Consider the following 12,813-nt stretch of genomic DNA (forward strand, 5'->3'; position numbering starts at 1 on the left):
TAGATTTCTTTATGCATCATTCTATACATAAAATCAAAATTGATGAGAATAACACTTTTGGATTAAAATAAATTCTTTATGCATCTTTCCATGCATAAATCCAATTTAGTAGGAACTACACTTTTAGAATAAAAGAATTTCTCTTATGCATCTAATTTATGCATAAAATCCATTTATGATGAAAATCACACTTTTAATATAAAAAAAAATCTTTTATGCATATGTTTATGCATACAAATCATTTATGATGAATATCACTCTTTTCATATAGAAGAATTTCTTTTATGCATCCATTTATGCATAAAAATCATTTATGATGAAAATCACACTTTTAATATAAAAAAATATCTTTTATGCATGTGTTTATGCATACAAATCATTTATGATGAAAAAACACTTTTATAATCAAAATAACAATTTCAATATGCTTCCTTCTATGCATAGAATTTAATTCTAAAGAAAGTAACACTTTTTTAATAAAATATTTTTAGTATGAATTTTCTTATACCTACGATGAAAATTAACACTTTAAGAATACATATACGATGGGAATTACTCTTTCACAATTTTAGAAAATTTTACCATAACCTCCTTTGTATGGCTGACCATTTTTTAATTTTTAATTCTCTAAAATTAATTAGAAGTTCACCAAGAGTATTTAAATCATTCTAATGTAAACATTTTCTACTTATCAAAGAGAAACATTATGAAAAACTTGATTTAATCCATTAATCATTCATCTAGGATAAAGAATGGTTGGATTTACTAAAGAAGATAGGGGAATGCCTTTTTTCAATGAGGCATAACATAATCATTTTAGAGAAGCCAAAAATCATAAAAAAAACATAAAATGAAATAAAAAAGAGAAGAATCTCCAACTTACAAGGAGAATTTGAGAGCTTTCCTTTGGCTTGGTGGTTTGAGGAATCTACTCTTGTTTGAAACAAGAGTGGCCACCAATCTTGCCGCTCCAGAAGTATTGCCTTGTTTGCATTCAACCTTAAGTGATAGCCACCTAAATACCTGGATAGAGTCTTTATCGCCATCAGAGGAAAACTTGCATTGTCCTTGGAGAAGCTAGCGTGAAATATCACAATTTGAGGGAATTTTAGGCGATGTATATATGTTCCTAGTGTCGAATCGTGGCCCAATCCTGCCATACGCTTGCCTGAAGCACGTTTGAGGAATGTGTCTTTATATATTTCCAACTGAAAAAATAAAGAGCATTAGCCAGAAACAACATCACCAAACATTTCAGGACAAAGTTGATAAAGCCAAATCCACAACACAAAAAAAACTAACCTCATGGTTCTCATCTGCTTCAAGCAAGGCGTCTTGCCATAAATTAGTGCTCGAACTAGGAACGGTTTCCGCTGACTTATTTGGCACATCCCTAAACCCTCCCATGTTGGTAATATTCAGTCTTTCCCTTGCTTCTTGTAGCTCTTCCTCTGTGGCATCTTTTCCTTCATATTTAAGGGCATCAGCATAGATCATCTTTAGTGTTGCTGCAGCAGATAGGAACTCGGTGTCTTTCACATGGCTATCCACTAGTAAGTACTTATCTATCCCATCATCATCTACAAAATTGTCATCGACCTCCAGATTTTGGGCTATGAAAGCTATGCAATGGTCCTCCCTTAAGTTAAATACATGTTGTATGTCTGTTAGCAATATATACTCTGAATCTCCTACTTGGTAGGAGGGGAGTAATGGCGTTGGAATGGGGGAGGAGTCATCTGATTCAATCACAAGATGACCTATATCATTGTTTTGTTCTCTAACTTCCTCAATATCAACCGCCGAACTGAGCTTCCTCTCTTCTTCAACATTGAACTCCTCAATCACATGAGGAGTGTCCTCCTCTTCAGCAACATCCTCAACGGTGGGACTAGCCTGATGAGAAATCGTGTCTTCACTTTCATTTGTTGCATGCGGCTCTGTACATTCTTCATCTGTTAATTGCACGTTCATGTGCAAGAAGCATAAGAAGGCATAAGGGTATTCCATCAAACGGCATTTTCTTTTGTGAAAAGGGCATAGCAAAGCTCTCTTCTTATCACATGGTACCTTGTGCCAATCCCTGTTTAACCTCTGCTTCTTCTCCGGCGACACCTTGAGATTAAAATGAATGTGATTTTTCCCATCAATCATCATTGGTTCTTCATTTGTGAGCTCGTCAAACTCTTGCTTTGCCTCTTCAAAGTATCCATGATGGCTAGAAAATGTATCCTCCAGAGAAAAATTACAATTGAACATCAACGAAATTACAGGGTGCAAATCATGACGTCGACATTTGTAGAGGAAGTCATACAACAGAGTTGCAGGTGTTTCTTTAATCTCTTCGTCCACATCAAACTCGACTTGAACTTGCGCCATGGCTGAATTCAAGGGTGTAGATAAGACATGGAAAATATTAGTTCAAGCAATGAATCAAGAGACAGTCGATCTTAAACAACAAATCTCTGTGTGGTGTGAATGGATTCAACATAACGCGAGAGGAGATGCCAGAGGAATCCAGCCTCCTCGCGTTGTAGTGAATCTATTTTTCCTAACGCAAATAAAATTGCAGCTTAGTCAAGGACCTCTTCTCGCGTTATGGTGAATCAATTCACCATAATGCGAGGAGGAATATTGTGCTTCCTATGGGACCTTCGCTCGCGTTATGGTGAATTGATTCACAGCAACATGATGACTTTATCATCCTTTGGCAAGGCCTCTTACGTTATCGTGAATTACAAATAAAGATAGTTCTCAAGTACCCATACTGAGAGAGGAGGTGTCAAACGAATTAAAATACTCTTCTTCGCAGTCAATTCACCATAAGGCGAGGAGTCATAGGTTTTCAATTCACCTTAACGCGATGAAAAGACAAAGCAAGGAGTTCTGCACAAATGAAACCAAAAGAATGAAATAACAAAAGAAGAAGGAAGCACAAAAGAGATAAAAATACTAGGAAAACGAATTGTATACAAACGTCGCAGGAGATGGAGATGAAGGAGGTTGGAGGTTTGTCTTTGACGTTGAATACAGGAGGATGAAGGAGGATGATTGATGAAGGAGGGTTGGAGGAGATAGTCAGTCATTGATGGAGATGAAGGCCGTTTTGGTGGGGAGATAAATGAGAATACGAACTCCAAGAGAGGCAATAAATGAGATGAGTATCCTAGAAAATCCATTTTTAATGCTATGCAACACGTCAGCGCCGCGTTTTCACCCGCCATTTCATGAACGCCACGTGGCAGCCTGTCGTGTACCTAGCACGTGTACAAGCTATAAAGTTTAATCAAAGCCCTTTTTAATGTTATGCGACACGTCAGCGCCGCCTAGTCGCCCTGGCAGCCCGCCAGCACGTGTGTTCGCTCTAAAGACTAATCAAAGCCGTTAATCACGCCACCTTTTCGTCCTCTTATCGATTTTGCCTTGTCCGTCCTCCTGCTTGCCTCCAGGTGACTTCCGACTACCGCTACAGTACTGAACCGATATTCCACCTCCTGCACGACAGTCTCCATCCATTCTCACGCAAGAAATGTAAGTTTTTGTATATTACTTGATTGTTTTGTAAGTTTCTTGTATATTGCTTGTTTGTTTTGTTTTTTCTTCGACCCTGTGCCATTGTTTTCTCTTCGACTGTTTGCCTTCTGCCATGGTGATTCGATTCACCTTAAAGCACACGACGGGCCATTAGAATCTCAATACGCTCCATGTCTTATGGTGAGTTGAATCACCATGGCAGAAGGCAAACGTAAGAGATTCACGATAATCCTCCTCCCGTTGTAGTAAATCGATTCACTATAACGCGAGGAGGATTGTTTTGCTTTGACTGGCCCTTAGTCTCGCGTTATGGTGAATCGATTCACCATAACGCAAGACCAAAGGGCAAAGGATTCACGATAATCCACCTCTTATTGGTGTCAATTAATTCACCTCCTACACGACAGTCTCCATCCATTCCCACACATAGAATGTGATGAAAGTGTATTACTTGATTGTTTTGTGAGTTTCTTGTATAATCCTTGATTGTTTTGTTTTTCCTTTGACTGTTCGCCCTCTGCCATTGTTTTCTCTTCGACTGTTTGCCCTCTGTCATGGTGATTTGATTCACCGTAAAGCAGACGACGAGTCATTAGAATCTCAATACTGCTCTATGTGTTATGGTGAATCGAATCACCAAAATGCAAGACGGAATGGTAAGAGATTCGCGAGAATCCTCCTCCCGTTGTAGTAAATCGATTCACTATAACGCGAGGAGGATTGTTTTGCTTTGACTGGCTCTTAGTCTCCCGTTATGGTGAATCAAATCACTATAACGCAAGATCAAAGCTCAAAGGATGCACGATAATCTGCCTCTTATTGGTGTCAATTAATTCACCATAATGCGAGGAGGATTATTGTGTTTCTGTGGGCCTTCATCTCGCGTTATGGTGAATGGATTCACCATAACGCGAGGAAGTGCATATTGCTTTCTTGGCCACCCTCTCTCGCTTATGGTGAATTGTTAATCGTGTACTACTGAATAGCTAAGTTTTCTGCTTTTTCTTGTGTTTTCAGATGGCTCATGTAAGGCATACAGCTAGACCCATTGACAATGCAGCTCCCTCATCTACTGGAAGAAGATGGGCATTCTGAAAGCCTCAAGATCTAGGAAATCAAGCAGTCCTTCTCGATTGTCCAAAACACAGCCTAGACTAAGGCATTTCGCAGAGCATTCGTCAGCTCTGTGAGAAATCACAAAGTTTATGAAGCATCCGACAGCAGCTGCTATTCCCAGATTGCCTTTCCAGAGGCTTGCCACCCAAGAGAATTTGTGTGCAGAATGGAATTTTGTTTAGGTGGAAGGCATCGGCCCTGTTTTACTTGCAAGAGGCCACAGAAGATTGGATGATCGAATTTTTTTTGGATAGTTACGTTCTTGCTGCCCCTGCACACAGGGTGACAGTAATGAACAAAGATTTTTTTAGCCTAGTAGCCCTTCGTTTCAGATACGATAAGTTAGACCAGTTACGTTTACTGATGAACGAATGTTACAAATTTTGGATGTCCGTCCTGTACAAAAAGTGAGAATTGAAGAGGTGACCGAGGGAGGTCCAGATCATGAACATCAAACTCGGGCAAATTTAATGACAAGCACTCAAAGGGAACATCAAGCTGCAATGCTTGCATTGCAGACAAAAAGGGAAAATGTTTGCACACTCCACGCCATGAATAGGGAGGCACTGCAATTTTTGTTGTCGGAGTTCTATGTACCCTTTAATATTAGAGGGCATAGATGTTATTTCCCGATTCATGCTGAAGAAATCAACATTTTGTTTGATCCTAAAACTTAAGTCAACAACAAAGTGCTCAGATGTGTTTTAAGGTATACTCTTTTCTCTGTCCTCCCACAATTTTTCATTCTTGGCTCTTAAAGTTTATGCCTCACTCTTGATATGTTTCCTTGTGAAGTTTTGTTATTTCGCAATTGCCCGAGGATGTACAGCAACGAGTGTTCCAGATTGATTCACTGGTCTCAACACTGTTGCTGGTAGAGTCAGTTCCGTACCTCGATGTGCTGAACTGGTTTCGGGAGGTCCAGCTAGACGATGCCCGAGTATTTTTTTTGGCATATCATGAAAAGTGAGTTTGTCTCTCTATCTCTCTTGCATGATGTTTATAGGAATCACCGTACACGAGTTATATAGTGCTTCCTTTGGATTGAAACTAATAGAAATCTATTTGGATGTGATGCAGTTCCCATTGGAGTCTTCTACTAGTCGACGTGCAAGAAAATGTCATTTACCTTGCAAACTCGACATCTGGTGTCCATGGAAATGTTTTGCTGTAAGTAAAAATCATTAAGATACATATTATTATTTGAGTTAGAAGTCCGGATTGATCAGGATAATGATTGGTCTTTGTTTACAGTGGTGTCAGGAAACTAATGGCAGCTTACGAGAGCCTCAGCATGGACATCGACACCCTAGATCGATCGACCATCCGAAGGGTTAGTGTCCCCAAACAAGAAGATGGCTACAGCTGTGGGTGGAGGGTTGCACTTAATGCAATGTTACTGCTACAAAGCATTTTTCAGCTCCCTTCAGAGGATGTAAGCATTTTTCAGCTCCCATACGCATCCGTACTCTTGTTTATCTTCTTGTATATTGTCATGTTGATCTTATTTATGCCTTGATGAATTGTGATGGCAGTTTCCATCAATGTCTCGCTACGTGGACCTAGACGTCCAAACGTTTAGGGAGGAAACGATTGCGAAATTGATCGAGGTCGTTGAAGTTATGCCTCCAGACGGCCCAGTGGACTTCATCCCGCCCAATCCACGAGGGGGGATAGGTCCCCCTGAGCCTCTTACATGGGCTCCATACTTGGGAGAAGAGCCATGGCTCCATCCTAAAGCCTATACCTATGGGTTCCAGTAATAAATAGTTTTTTCCTTCTTCCAACAAATGTACCCTATCGAATCATAACTATATCTATCAAGCAAGAGTGGCTGCCATCTCTTGTATCTTGGTCCATGCTTTCCCAGTTGTTGTTGATCCATCGCCACCTTCTATAAGTAAACGACATGCACAGATGTTGCCTGGCAATATAGTATCTGATTCCAAAATATCATTAGGATAATTTTTCGAGTATAATCAAATAAGCGTTGTAACTGTTTAACAAAAATACATTATAATGTCATAACACTCACCAAAATGCAATGTCGGAGGTGTTCAATTGACATTCGATCAAATCATCTCCTTTTGATGATTTCACTCTCCAACCTTTGTCAAACAAATGATCAAGCCAGGCTTCATCTATATCTTTGCACACAAAAGTTGTTCTAGTTTTTCTCAATTATTTACAATCAGAAAATAAATGAACAAAGCATGCAATTGGAACAAACAAACTTAAGTGGACATTTCTTGCACCAATGCTAGGCTTCATAACACATTTAATATCATTAAACATTTTGGTCCTGTATGACTCTATCACTTCTGTGTCAAGCAATGGCCACTCACGACTATCAAGTGCGAGCAACAGAATATGTTCCAACTTTCCATGTCGACTTGATTGAGTGGGCAAGGTGTAAAATGAGTCATAGAAATATGTTCTACTTCTTGCGAGATCACTTGGTGCACGACCTTCATATTGAAGTTCCCCCAGCTCACCATGTACGACATTCAAGAATCCCGTCAAGCATTGTGCAGGCTCCCACTCCTGAAGATTGGATGGGTACAAATCTGTGCAAGGCAGAAAAATGTATATCAATCATCTTATTTGCAACATTGAAATACAAAACACAAGCACTTACAATGTGGTCTGTGTCTTGGAAGTCCTTCCATGAATGGTCCCACGTTGGTCTCTTTTTGCATGAATACATGCTGGATCAACACTTCTTTGATAGTTTTTCCTCCTAGTGCCATCTTAAAGTCAAGGATCCTTCCTTTCCAATGTTTGGCCAAGTCTTCAAATGCCTTTCCCTTCACTCGGTAGTGGCCTTGTTTTCCTGGCTGCATAGTGACCCAAGAGTACTTCCTCTATATTTGGGGAATCCATTCTTCGTTCTCGTCTTTTATGTTATACAACACAACAGATGAGATATTGCTCCTTGCTCGTTTCAATCCACTTTCGGGTGCCATGATAGATTAACAGACGTATGAGAAAGAAGAAGTAGCAGAAAGTGGATGACTGAGCTAACCGCTTTTGTGGATCAAGGAGGGAAGAAGAAATGAGGGACGGTGTGTTCTTTTGGGCGCCAAAGATGTTTCGAGATTCAAAAGTGGAACCAAGTTGAGGGAATAACCAGGAGAATGTGTATCTATCTATTCCAAGCATTCAAGCTTCATTAGTTCTAGGGGTGGTTGTTATATGTACATTATGTGTGCTATGTTATATACACATTATGTGTGCATATACTAGGAGGCTAACCCAACATATAACAGTGGTGGAAAGAATTTTTTAGTGCTCCACGTCTAACACAAGAATGTGGAAAACATTCTTTTATTGTGTTAGGTTCTGACAAAAAAACCGTTTTAAATATTTTAAGACAAGGTGATGGTTTTTTTTAATATTTCATGAAGATAAGAGTTTCTCCACGTTTTGGGTGGGTTTGTACAGAGGTCCCACCACCACCGCCGGTGAATCTTGTTCGTAGATTACATGTCACTCAATCTATGTGTCTATTATTATATTATTGTTGAAACAGCCCTCTTTTGAGTCCAAAATTTTCCTAATGGGGAATTCCCCCATACTGAGGTGTCAAAAATACATCATTTCTTCTAAATATCTCTCTTTTTTAACTTTTAACCTTGTCCTTAGTCAACTCTTCATCTTATGTGAGTATTTACTCATTTTTGGGAGATTTTCCTTTTATTCTTCCATTTATCTCCTCCCTACATTTGGATGAATCTTATTGGTCCATAGAAACCTTAATTTAAAATTTCAAAAAAATCTTGACCCCTAGGATAAGGCCTCTTGAACAGATTATACTTGATTTCTAATGCGCCTTCTGAAAATCTTTTTGAACTTCTGTTTCGGGAGAACTTATTTTAATAAGAAGATATATTTTTCCATCTAAAAATATTTAAAAATTAAATTACCACTCTCTAGAAGATTTTCTCTCTCTAGGCCAAAACTGCTAGAAACAAGATCTTTTATATTTTTGAAGAGGGATTTGATTATAGTGGAAGATACTGGACATCTTGAGAGGCTGGGGAGGAATCATACACCTCAAAAAGTTCAATGTTGCCACCATAAGGGACCATTATCCCTTACCCTTCACAAAACATTTGCTAGAACGAGTAGCAAGAAAGGAAGCCTATAGCTTGATGGATTCTCTTGTTACAACTAGGTGTTGATTGACCCAAAGGATCAGCACAAAACAGCCTTCGCCACCGAATTGGGCACATATGCATACTGTGTCATGCTCTTTCTGACCAATGCCCCTAGCACCTTCTAGTGTTTAATATGCACGCCTATAAGGAATATCTTTAGAAATTCCTAGAGTTCTTTATGGATGACATTTGTGTCAACTCCTCTTGGAAGGCACACCTTGACTATTTGCGTAAAGTGTTAGAAAGATGTAGGCTGTATCACATCTCATTAAACCCACTCAAATGTCAATTCTGGGTTAGACATGGAGTGATCCTAGGACACATTGTCTCTAGGTAGGGAATCTCCACATATGATAACAAAGTGCAGCTCATCCTTGAGCTGACTCTACCCACTAAATTTAAGGGAGTCCAACGCTTCATGGGACATGTGGCTATACTATAGGCAATTCATTTTCATGTATACTGATATTGCTCAACCTCTTTTTAGGCTTTTGATAGTTTTTGAGTAGACAAAGGAATGCCAACAGGCTTATATAATATTCAAGATAGCAGTGCTCCAATTCTCAGGTCGTCCCCGCAAACTGGGACATTATCTTTCATATGCATCCGCTTTTGCTGTTGGATGTGTGCTAGCCTAACCAAGTGAACACAAGATGGATTTCCCCATTAGTATTGCTAGCTACTAACTCAATGAAGCTGAGAAGAATTACACCACAACCGAGAGAGAAGGGTTTCTCCATTATCTTCTAGTGACTAAATTCATTTTCTTTGTGGACCATCAAGCTCTTCTATACTTGGTAAACAAGCCCTTTAAATAACGACAGGCAGAATCACCAGGTGGCTGCTTATCTTGCTTGAGTTTGACTTCACCGTTATAGTGAGGAAAGGCTCACAACATGTTCTAGCAGACCACATGTCCAAGATCCCTAACGGTGAAGCGCTCGTGGGCATAGAAGATGATTTACTAGATGCCCCCCTATTCCAACTATGCTTAATTCTTGGATGGGGAGAGAAAATAGCACACTCTTTAACCAACGGCTTACCAGTGGACCCCCTACTAAACAAAGATCGTGCTCTTTGCCTAATTAAACAAGTTGGATCCTACTAACTCATTGCAAGTCAACTCTATAGACAAGGGAAAGATGAGATTCTTAGACAATGTGCTTGTGAAGATGAATATGTCTTCCTTCTAGAACAGGCTCACTATGCCTGTACTGGTGGGTACTTTGTAGCAAATATCATTGCACACAAGGTCTTAATAGCTGGGTTATAGTGACCAAACTTAATGGCGGATGTAGTTGAGTATGTCAAGCGATGTGACGAGTGCCAACATGTGGCAATCTCTTGCTGCTGCAAGGACAGTATGCCCCTGAATCCTATAGTATCCTTGTAACCATTTGAAAAATGGGACATCGATTTCATTGGACCCATCAGTCCAGCAAGACTAGATACACCCAAGCTAGATATATAATTTCTGCCACTCTAACTATTTCACTAAGTGGGTTCCGTAAAGCTCATGCATGATCGACTACCAATCTTAATGGCAGATAATGCAATTGAGTATGTCAAGCAGTGCGACAAGTGCCAACGTGTGGTAATTCCCCGCTTTAAGGACAATATGTCCTTGAATCCTATAGTATCCTTGCAACCATTTGAAAAATGGGGCATCGATTTCATTGGACCGATTAATCGAACAACAGCCAAATACACCCAAGATAGATATATAATTGCTACCACGGACTATTGCACTAAAGTGGGTTGAAGCTCAGCCTACCCATAAAGCTGATGTGTGATGGACTGCCAAATTTCTTTATGAATCAGTCATCACATGCTTTGGTTGCCCCCTTGAGCTTGTTAAAGACAATGGGACACATTTCATTAATGAGGTAATCCAATTCCTCTTGCAAGAAATCCTTGTCACTCATAGAAAGTTCTCCCCCTATTACCCACAAGCAAATGGCCAAGAGGAAAGCACGAACAAAGTTTTGTGTGCCATTTTGACCAAAACTGTGGAGGCCAACCTACGATTGGGAACAAAACTTGTCGGCATCCATTAGAGCAAGTATGAGCTTATTTTGGGACCCTCTAAGGATTTCACATGAGAATATTCCTTTAAAAATGGAGCATGGAAAATGTTTAGCAAATCAATTTTAGATCTATCAAAGTTTGCATTTTCAAAACCTACTCTCTGAGAGCTTTCAGATGATATATAGCATGATGGGGGTTGGACATGGGAATGGAAAGATACCGAGAAGATTCCTTTCTTCTCCCAAAATATTCACACACGTTAAGAAGAAAGGAATCTTCTCGGTATCTTTCCCTTCCCATGTCCAATCCCCATCATGCTATATATCATCGGAAAGCTCTCAGAGAGTAGGTTTTGTAAATGCAAACTTTGATAGATTCGGAGTTGATTTGCTAAAAAAATTTCATACCCCCAATTTGAAAGGAATATTCTCATGTGAAATCCTTAGAGGAGGGCACCAAAATGAGCTTGAATTTTTCCTAATGACTTTGGGCTTATAGAACTTCCTAAAAGGCAGCAACCAATGCCACCCCCTTCAGTTTAACCTATGGTACTGAAGCGGTCAATGCGAATGGAGTTCTTGGTCCCTAGCTTATGTATCACCGTACAAGAGAAGCTCATAAGAAATGTCTTAGGATGTTGCCTTTTTAAGATTGAAAAGCTTGATGAAACATGCCTTTTATAGTGATATACAGCATGATCGTTGTTGAGAAGTTAAGGCGCAAACAATGGTTCGAGGACCAACTAAAAGACAAACTAATTAATGAGGGCAACATGGTCCTCTTATTCAATACAAAGACACACAAAAAGAATCTCAAGCTCAAAGGATTATGACCCTTTCTAGTCACTGAGTTTACCCCACAAGGTGTTGTGTGCATCGAGAAACTTGATGGTGTCAAAATGGTTGGTTATTTAATGGTAGAAAACTAAAACGCTACGTTGGCCCTGTCACACCGAGGCCACCTTAAGAGCCATCTATAAAAAAACATTGCAAAAAGGACCATGAGAATATGATATAAGCTGCCTAACAAGAGGCCAAATTGAGGCAATCCAAACTTCTGCAGAGACAAATCATGGTCAACATGGCCCAAGTGGTCGACCTTGAAGAAGATGAATGGGAGGTGAAGCGTGCTCGGTTGTGGTTAGGAATGACCAACCGGATGAGCTTTGTCAAAACATTAGCTCTTGTAGACACAGGGGTTAATTAGATTTTAATGTCTCACAAAACATGGTGTTCCCTCTCGGGGAACCTGCACTAAAAGATACCCCTGCCATAGTCACCATAGTGGCATCACAGCATGTTCACTGTTTAGGCACAACATGTTCACTGTTTAGGCACAGCCATGCTTTTATTCCACATTGGAAATAATCCCTTGGAAGAGAAGTTCTATGTGATGCTATAGGAAAGATGTGAGAAGAAATATTCCTTGGACGGGGTTGGATGGGACATAACAGATGTAACATCAATTGGGATGCACGAACGTCAACCTTATAACTAGCCTCCATCCAAGTTACTATCCTCATGATAGATGAAGAGCCCCTACCCGGCTACTCCAACAATCCAAGAAGTCGTCCCTCCCTATACACCCCACCACCATTCCACCTTAACACCCCCACAAATCCATCCCATTCAAGAAGAGGCCACTCACACTTCCAACCACATCATTGCCTCTCACATGCTCACCCACCACCACACTCAGCAGCCAACTCTCATAACTCAACAATAACTCAAGCTGCTGACTCATCTCACAAAAAACTAACCATACTAATACTTCTAATCAAAATAACATACACACACAGGGCATGCCATCTCCCCATTGGGTGCCAAGCTTCTCACATCTACATTGTGGATCCCATGGCGATCCAACTTCCACCCTCATCCATCGGCATCCATGTTGAAAAGACAGGTAGAGGGAGAGGAGACACACACATAGGAGCAAACCCTAATGTATATTGCAAACCCTAAACATAGAGGGA

Source organism: Cibotium barometz, chromosome 38 (assembly GCF_041138505.1).
Source record: "Cibotium barometz isolate CiBa-2024 chromosome 38, ASM4113850v1, whole genome shotgun sequence".
In the NCBI taxonomy this organism is placed as follows: Eukaryota; Viridiplantae; Streptophyta; class Polypodiopsida; order Cyatheales; family Cibotiaceae; genus Cibotium; species Cibotium barometz.